Below are 7,546 nucleotides of genomic sequence, written 5' to 3'. Positions count from 1 at the left end.
GCCGCCATCTTGGTTGGGTTAATTTGCATATAGTCGCTCTGATGGGCTGGTGGGCATGGCTTAAGGCATAGCGAAGGTATGGTCAATTTGCATGTTTGCCTTTTATTAGTGTAGATGATTTTTAAATCCTTACCTGAGGATATGTTTTCCATTGATTTTAAAGAGAAGAAGGGAAGGAGAGAAACATCCATCAGTTGCCTCCTTTATGAACCCAGACTGGGGATCAAACTGGAAACCTAGGTATGTGCCATGACTGGGAATTGAACCTGCCACCTGTCAGTGTACAGGACAACACTCTAACCAATTGAGCCACACTAGCCAAGGCTCTGCTCTGTTTTATAAAGATCTGGCTCATGACCAGACAGGAGGCCTGATCTAGGAGGTTTGGGCAGGCTAAGCCAGCAGTTCTTGACATCAGACAAGAACTAGGATGACTGAGGTCTTTGGTAAAAGAGGTTTGGGCAGAGTAGCATCCCATTTGTAGAAAAGGGACAAACTTTGGAGTGCCAACTAGATGGGGCTGCTTCATTTCTCTGCCTCAGTTTCCTCATTTGTAGAATGGGGGCAAGACCAAGTGCTCATCAAAGGATTTTAGGAAGTTCAGGGTCCTCCTAGTCACAAGGTCAGGTGTGAGGTTTGGCCAGGGACTTAAAAGGTTAGGGAGGTGTGTCTTCATGCTCCTTCCCCCTTTCCTCTTGGACACTAATGTTCACCTGGGTATGGACCTGCCTTCTACCCTGCTGTCACATACTCATCCTTTGATCATTATCATGAGCCCCAGAGCACATGGAAGTGGCAGGGGCAGGATTTCCCCCTACTTTGCTACTAAGAAAACTGATATCTTATTTAAGGAGGGAAATAAAGAGACTTGGGCAAGACCATGAATGTGGTTAGCAGTCGAGGCGTAATCCAGATGGAGGTTCTGTGGTTCTGTGCTTTGGTGACTCTCCCATCCCTGTTGTAGGGTCATTGCAGCCCTGGGGGATCAGGAAATCTGCAAACTCATTTGTCCTGCACTCTCACCGAAACCTCCCAAGAGAAAGGGACAGGGCAATGATTAATTCAAAGGGCTTGGAGTGGCCTTTCTGACACTGTGTCAGAGAGCTGGTGTGACACTTGTCATTTTTTTAAATTAAAATATATTTTATTGATTTTTTTACAGAGAGGAAGGGAGAGGGATAGAGAGTTAGAAACATCGATGAGAGAGAAACATTTATCAGCTGCCTCCTGCACACCTCCCACTGGGGATGTGCCCGCAACCAAGGTACATGCCCTTGACTGGAATCAAACCTGGGACCTTTCAGCCCGCAGGCTGATGCTCTATCCACTGAGCCAAACCAGTTAGAGCACACTTGTCATTTTTGAGAAGTAAAGGAGGGGTACATCAGTTTATCAACCACATTCCTCTGTGAGAATGTCAACCAAACTTCTCTGAGCTGATCTGGAATCCTCTTTTTCTTCTTACTAAAGGACAGGTCAGCCCCTTTTAGACCTGCTTGGAATGAGTTCCCGTTCAAGGTAGGGTGTTGTATAGCATGACCTTAAAGGTTCTTTAAAACTCTGTGTGCCCATAAAAGAGAGTTATGAAGTCAGAGTCAGAGGGAGCAGGGAAGAGTCAGGCTGACTGGAACAGGAGCCCTGAGAGACTGAGGGTGGAGCCCTCAGCCAATGGGGCCGCCCTGGGTGGGAGTGTGGGGAGCCTACACTAGTGTGAGGAGTGGTTCCACTCCAAATTGAGAGCTGAACAAAGACCTCAGGAGCTGGGTGGGTGCCCCAAGGGAGCCAGACCCATTACTGGGGAAGGTCAGCTCCAAAGGCTGCAGTGAAGTGGGAAGGATTTGGACATGCTTGACAAGATCACCGATGGGCACAAGGTCCTATCACAATTTAAACACTTAATAGTTGTGGGATCTTGGGGATCTTGGGACAAATTCCTTTACCTCTCTGAGCCTCTGTTTACTCAACTATCAAGTGGGGATAATAGCAAATATTTTTGAGAGATTTGTAGTAATGTGTGTTGTAGAATGTTTAACACAGTGCTTAGGATCCAGTTGGTGCTCAGTAGTTAACCCCTCACCTCCATCCTATAGCAAGTGGCAGCCACTGTAAGCACTCAGGAAATGTTTGGTTCTATAGAACAGGGAAAGGTTTCAAGGGATCGTGGCCATCAAAAGGTACTGATACAGGTTAATGCCTCCCTTAGCTTCATGGGATACTACATGTTTAAAAGCTTCTCCTGGGAAGAGAAGCATTGCTTTAGGAGCCAGCTTCTGGCCCCCGAGTCCCTGAGCTTTTTGTCTGTTGTAGGTCTTGAGTTTTCTGGTTGTTTGCATTCAGAAAAACTTATGGGGGGACAGTGTGGGTGTGGAAATGGGTTGTCTGCATCAGAGAAAGACCCACTATCCTGGTGGTCCCCCAACTCTCCCTTAGTGGCATCTGCACCTATACCTGGACAAACCTTCTTCCATTTCAGTGAAGACAGCCCCCAAAAACCAACAAAGCAGGGCCTTGGATCGGCCACAAAGTCCTTGTTCTGCAATGACCATAGCCCAGTCCCCTAGCTCCCTCTCATCTCATTTGGCAGGACTTGGGGGTAGAGAGATAGAGAGAGTAGGCCTCTAACACAGACCCGCCCTGGAGGGACCGAAGACCAAGACTTTGGAGACATGATTTAAAGTAGAAAATACTCTGGGCCTTGGATGGCTGGACAGAAGCGAGGGTGCCATCACTTCTGGAGGGATCAGGACAGCTTTCTGGGGGGGGAGGGGGTTAGAAGAATTGGTAAGATATAGACATGGAAAAGAACAACATTCCTGATGGCTCTGAACAATCAAAATGCATACCATGTATGAGAATCCATCCAATTTTGCTGGAGTGTAAAGTTTGTGGAAGAAGGTTATGAAGATTAAGCTGGAAACACAGGTTGGGGCCAGATTCTGAATGTTCCAGACTAAGGAACTCCATTCATTCCACAAACTTTGATTGAGAACCTGATGTGAGAACTGAGACCCAGATAGGAATTCAGCCTCGATCCTTGACAGTAGCTAATCTAGATGGGGGAAGGAGGCAGCCTGAGAACCCTGGAGGAAGTCTCTAGAGCAGCGGTTCTCAACCTGTGGGTTGCGACCCCTTTGGGGGTCGAACGACCCTTTCACAGGGGTCGCCTAAGACCATCGGAAAACACATATATAATTACATATTGTTTTTGTGATTAATCACTATGCTTTAATTATGTTCAATTTGTAACAATGAAAATACATCCTGCATATCAGATATTTACATTACGATTCATAACAGTAGCAAAATTATAGTTATGAAGTAACAACGAAAATAATTTTATGGTTGGGGGTCACCACAACATGAGGAACTGTATTAAAGGGTCACGGCATTAGGAAGGTTGAGAACCACTGTTCTAGAGAAAGCTTGATACACCAAATCCAAAGAGAGACTGAGGATCTGCTTCTTTTAAATAGTGCCAGAAAAAAAATGAACCTCCAGGAAGTGGACAGCTGTACAAGAAGAGACCTGTAATCACAGGGGTGGTTGACTTGGCTGTGCACACACACCCTGAACAACGTTAGAACAATGTCAATGCTTGCTGAGTTGACTTTTACACCCAAAGGACAGACAAAGCAAAGAACACATATGTAGAATGTAAATGTTATCAGCTCAATAATGAAAATGTCCAGAATTCCGATAACTGAAGTTGGAAGGCAGAGGTGGGGCCACAAAGGGAAGGGCAAGGATGCTGATGGCTTCACTGTATAACATAGCGTGATACTGCCGGCTGGGGATGGTCCCAGGCTTACTTCACTTATAAAGATGACTAACAGAGGAAGTAAAGTAGGTATATAAATAATTATGTTGAAATATTGGGGGTTGGGGAGGGTAAGGCAGGCTCTGTGACATGACCCAACCCATCATTAGTAGGATTCAAGAGATAAGACCTAAAATGTAGGACAACAGCCAGCCACAAAAACACTTATTTACCAGCATGGAAATAAGGACAGAAGAAGGGCTAAATAACACAATAAGTGATTCTTTCTGGGCAGTGAAGATGAGGAGAAACAAAGGTGAGCTGGCAAGAGATATTGTCTATAACCCCACACACATATATATACACATATATATACAATTTTAAGTTAAGAAAAATAAGTGTATAGTCACTATTTAGGTATTGGAAGCTGCTAAAAAGAGTTGGTTCTTTGGCCAGCAAAAAGCTTATTTGGGTGTTAAAAACAAAACAAAACACGTACTTATGTATTTGACTCAGAATAAATAAAATATTCATAAGGCACAAAGTGAAAGATACAAAGGGCAAACAGTGACACTCCCCTTCCCCTTCCCAACTCACCTCTGGAAACAACCACGTTACCTTTTTTTTTTTTCTTTCCAGAGAGGTCATATACATACATGGGGTTTGTGTCATAACTCAGAAGGGCCTTTTGTAGACTAACACAAATTCTCCCATGGTTTCTTGTAGGACTTTTCATTTTTCTTCTTGCTCTCTTTAATCATTTAAATATTTTATCCATCAACAATTTGTTAGTGTGAGATGTGTATCTACCTACTCCCCTCTGCCCCCCAAGCTGGCTAGTGAGAGTGTGTTCTGAGAAAGAAGGGTACAGGGAAAAGAAGCACAGTAGTACGTGTATGAGGAAGTTTTCCTAGCAGTGGGTGTAGAAGAAACTGGAAGTGGCATGCAGCCACTAACTGCTGAGGTCATCCAGTGGAAAGGCCAACCCTTCAGGTAGGACTGACTTAGGGCTGGGGCAGGTCCTGGAGATAGAATCCATAGGATTCAATTACTGGTTCAATGGGAAAAAGCAACAGAAGATGCCTATTTCCTGACTCAGGGATGCTATTATTAGGGAGAGGCAGCACTCAGTGTTATGAATAAGTCTGGCTTCACAGAGCAGGTGCCAGGATCCACAAAGTTTGAGACCTCACTGGGACACTCAGAGGAGATGGTCAACAAGGTGTTGGAAAGGTGGGAGTATCAGAGATCTGGGTGATGAATTCCCCCACTGCTCTCTTGAGGAAATAGTGTAGGAGTTACATGTTTAGTCCCTTAGTTGGACAGGGTGTTCCCCATCCTGAAGGAAATAGTGCAGGAGTTACATGTTTAGTCCCTTAGTTGGACAGGGTGTGCCCCATCCTGAAGGCTATTCATCAAACCTGTTGGAGGGACTGGTTCCTGGTTACAGGAAGCCTGAAACTGGGGCCACCATAATAATTCCCTCTATATAGGACTTTACTATTTTCAAAGTATTTGGTTGTCAGTTGGTTGGTCCTGTTTTCAAAGAAAGAGAATCAGCTCTGAATGAAATGAGTTGCCCACTGTTGCAAAAGAAATTTCCAGTGCAGCCTGTAGTAATAATGATAGCAATGACATATTTCTAGAGAACTTACTATCACACCGAGCTAAATCAGGAGTTATATAACTTAATCCTCAAAACCCTATGTGGATGAAAAAGAGGTTCTATAGACAGTAACCTCACAAGATGTTCTGATCATAAACTCCTAACTGGGCAGATCATGGTCAAGCCCCAGGCATATATAACTTCTTGGTTAAAAGGCTTATCTTTGCCTTAAGCAGATCCTGTCCATTGTTTTTGTGCATCTAGAGATGAACACAGCACTGAAATGTCCCCTTTCAAACCTCTCCTTCTAAAGCAAGCATGTCAAACTTGTGGCTCACAACGAATATTTTTGCAGCCCAGCCAATATGTAAGAAACGTTTTAATAAAAACTTCATAACTTAATTTTTACAATATCCTGTTATACATAATCCTATATAATAAAAGCCTAATATGCAAATCGACTGAATGGTGGAACGACCAGTCGCTATGATGTGTACTGACCACCAGGGGGCAGATGCTCAATGCAGGAGCTGCCCCCTGGTGGTCAGTGCGCTCCCACAGGGGGAGTGCTGCTCAGTCAGAAGCTGCTTGCTGCTGGGGAGCGAAGAGACTGGCGGGAGCCTCTCCTGCCTCTGCAGCAGCGGTAGCGCTAAGGAGCAGCAAGCAGGCGGGCAGTAAGGAGTAAGGGTCCCAAACTGTGAGAGGGCAAACTGTGCGAAGGCACAGGCCGGGATGAGGGACCCCCACCCTAGTGCATGCATTTTGTGCACCAGGCCTCTAGTTATTAATAACGAACTACAACATTCGCTAATGACTGATTACTATAATCGTGTTGCATTCATTTCCCTTAGGCGCCTTATGCGCAGGCACACCATTTCTCTCCACTAATACTAGCAGTGAATATTTTAGCAGCCGATTGCCATGTCATTAGTCTTGGACTGACTTGTTTAGTGTGCGCAACAGGAAATATTTCGCTTTTAGAGAACAAAAAAAATAGGTTTATTTACGTTATGCTTATTAATTTGTGCAGTTAGTGTCTGGTAAATGTTCAAGAAAAAATAATAATTTTTATTAAAATGTTCTATTATTTTATGTTAACGATTACTCATTTATTTCAGCCCTTTGTATTCAGCATGTCTCTATCGAAATAAACCTACGTTTCTATGAAAAATTGAAGCTTTTGTTTTTTTGTGGCCCACATAAACTTAAACCTTGTTTATTTGGCCCATTAGCCTTTGACTTGGCCCATTAGCCTTGTTCTAAAGCAATGGCCACCATCAAGAGGGCACATAATCTTGTTCACTATCCAGCAGTTTTCAACTGGGGTGCTGTGGCATACTGGTGTGCTGCAAGAATTTTTAAAACATGCAATACCTATTTAGTCGGGGAACTGACCTTAGACTGTCAAATAAAAAAATAACAACCAACACAATAGCCGTCAACCTTATACCTATTTTTTTTTGTCAGATCGGCAAAAAATGTGTTTTTTGGTGTGCTGAAGAATTTTAGTAAGTAGTTTATGTGTGCCATGAGATGAATGGGAAAGGCTGAAAATCGCTGCTGTAATCAGATCGCCCCCTTGCTTTCTACCACCTTCATGTACTCTTCCTTACATTCCCTCCTTAATTCTAAATACATAAAATAAGTTCCAAACTGTTGTTTTTTTTAGTTGTTGTTGTTTTCCCAGTCTGATGAGATCTTGCTTCCAGGATATTCTGTTTGGCTCAAATAAAGGAGGTATGGACATTCTTACATGGACACCTATAACGTAAGGTGTCCCAAGGAGCCCTATGACGTCACAGGGCACCGTGACACCCATAATTTAGGAACCGCAGTAGAAGGTAGAGTGGGGAGTCTTGCCCGGGACCAAGACAGCCAGGCTTTTCCAACCCGAGGCGCCAACCTCTGGTCCCTCCATTCCTCGCCCCTGCCAGGTGCCAGGTCACATCTCGCCCCCGACCCAAGCAGGCCAGCATTCCAATCCGAGGTCGGGCAGGAGGGACCGGACCACCTGTGCACCTAGCCTGGGTCAGGAAACTGAGGGCCGCGGGGGAGAAAAAGCGGCGAACACCTTCCAAGCGCGACCTACAGCCGGCTAGACACCGCGGTGCACAGCCATGGCCCCGTGGTGGCCCATGAGAGGGTGGGCAGCGGCCTGGGGACCGCAGCTAGGCGCACAGGAC

The sequence above is a fragment of the Myotis brandtii genome, unplaced genomic scaffold, assembly GCF_000412655.1.
Source record: "Myotis brandtii unplaced genomic scaffold, ASM41265v1 scaffold583, whole genome shotgun sequence".
Taxonomy (NCBI): domain Eukaryota; kingdom Metazoa; phylum Chordata; class Mammalia; order Chiroptera; family Vespertilionidae; genus Myotis; species Myotis brandtii.
This window is presented reverse-complemented; position numbering follows the sequence as displayed.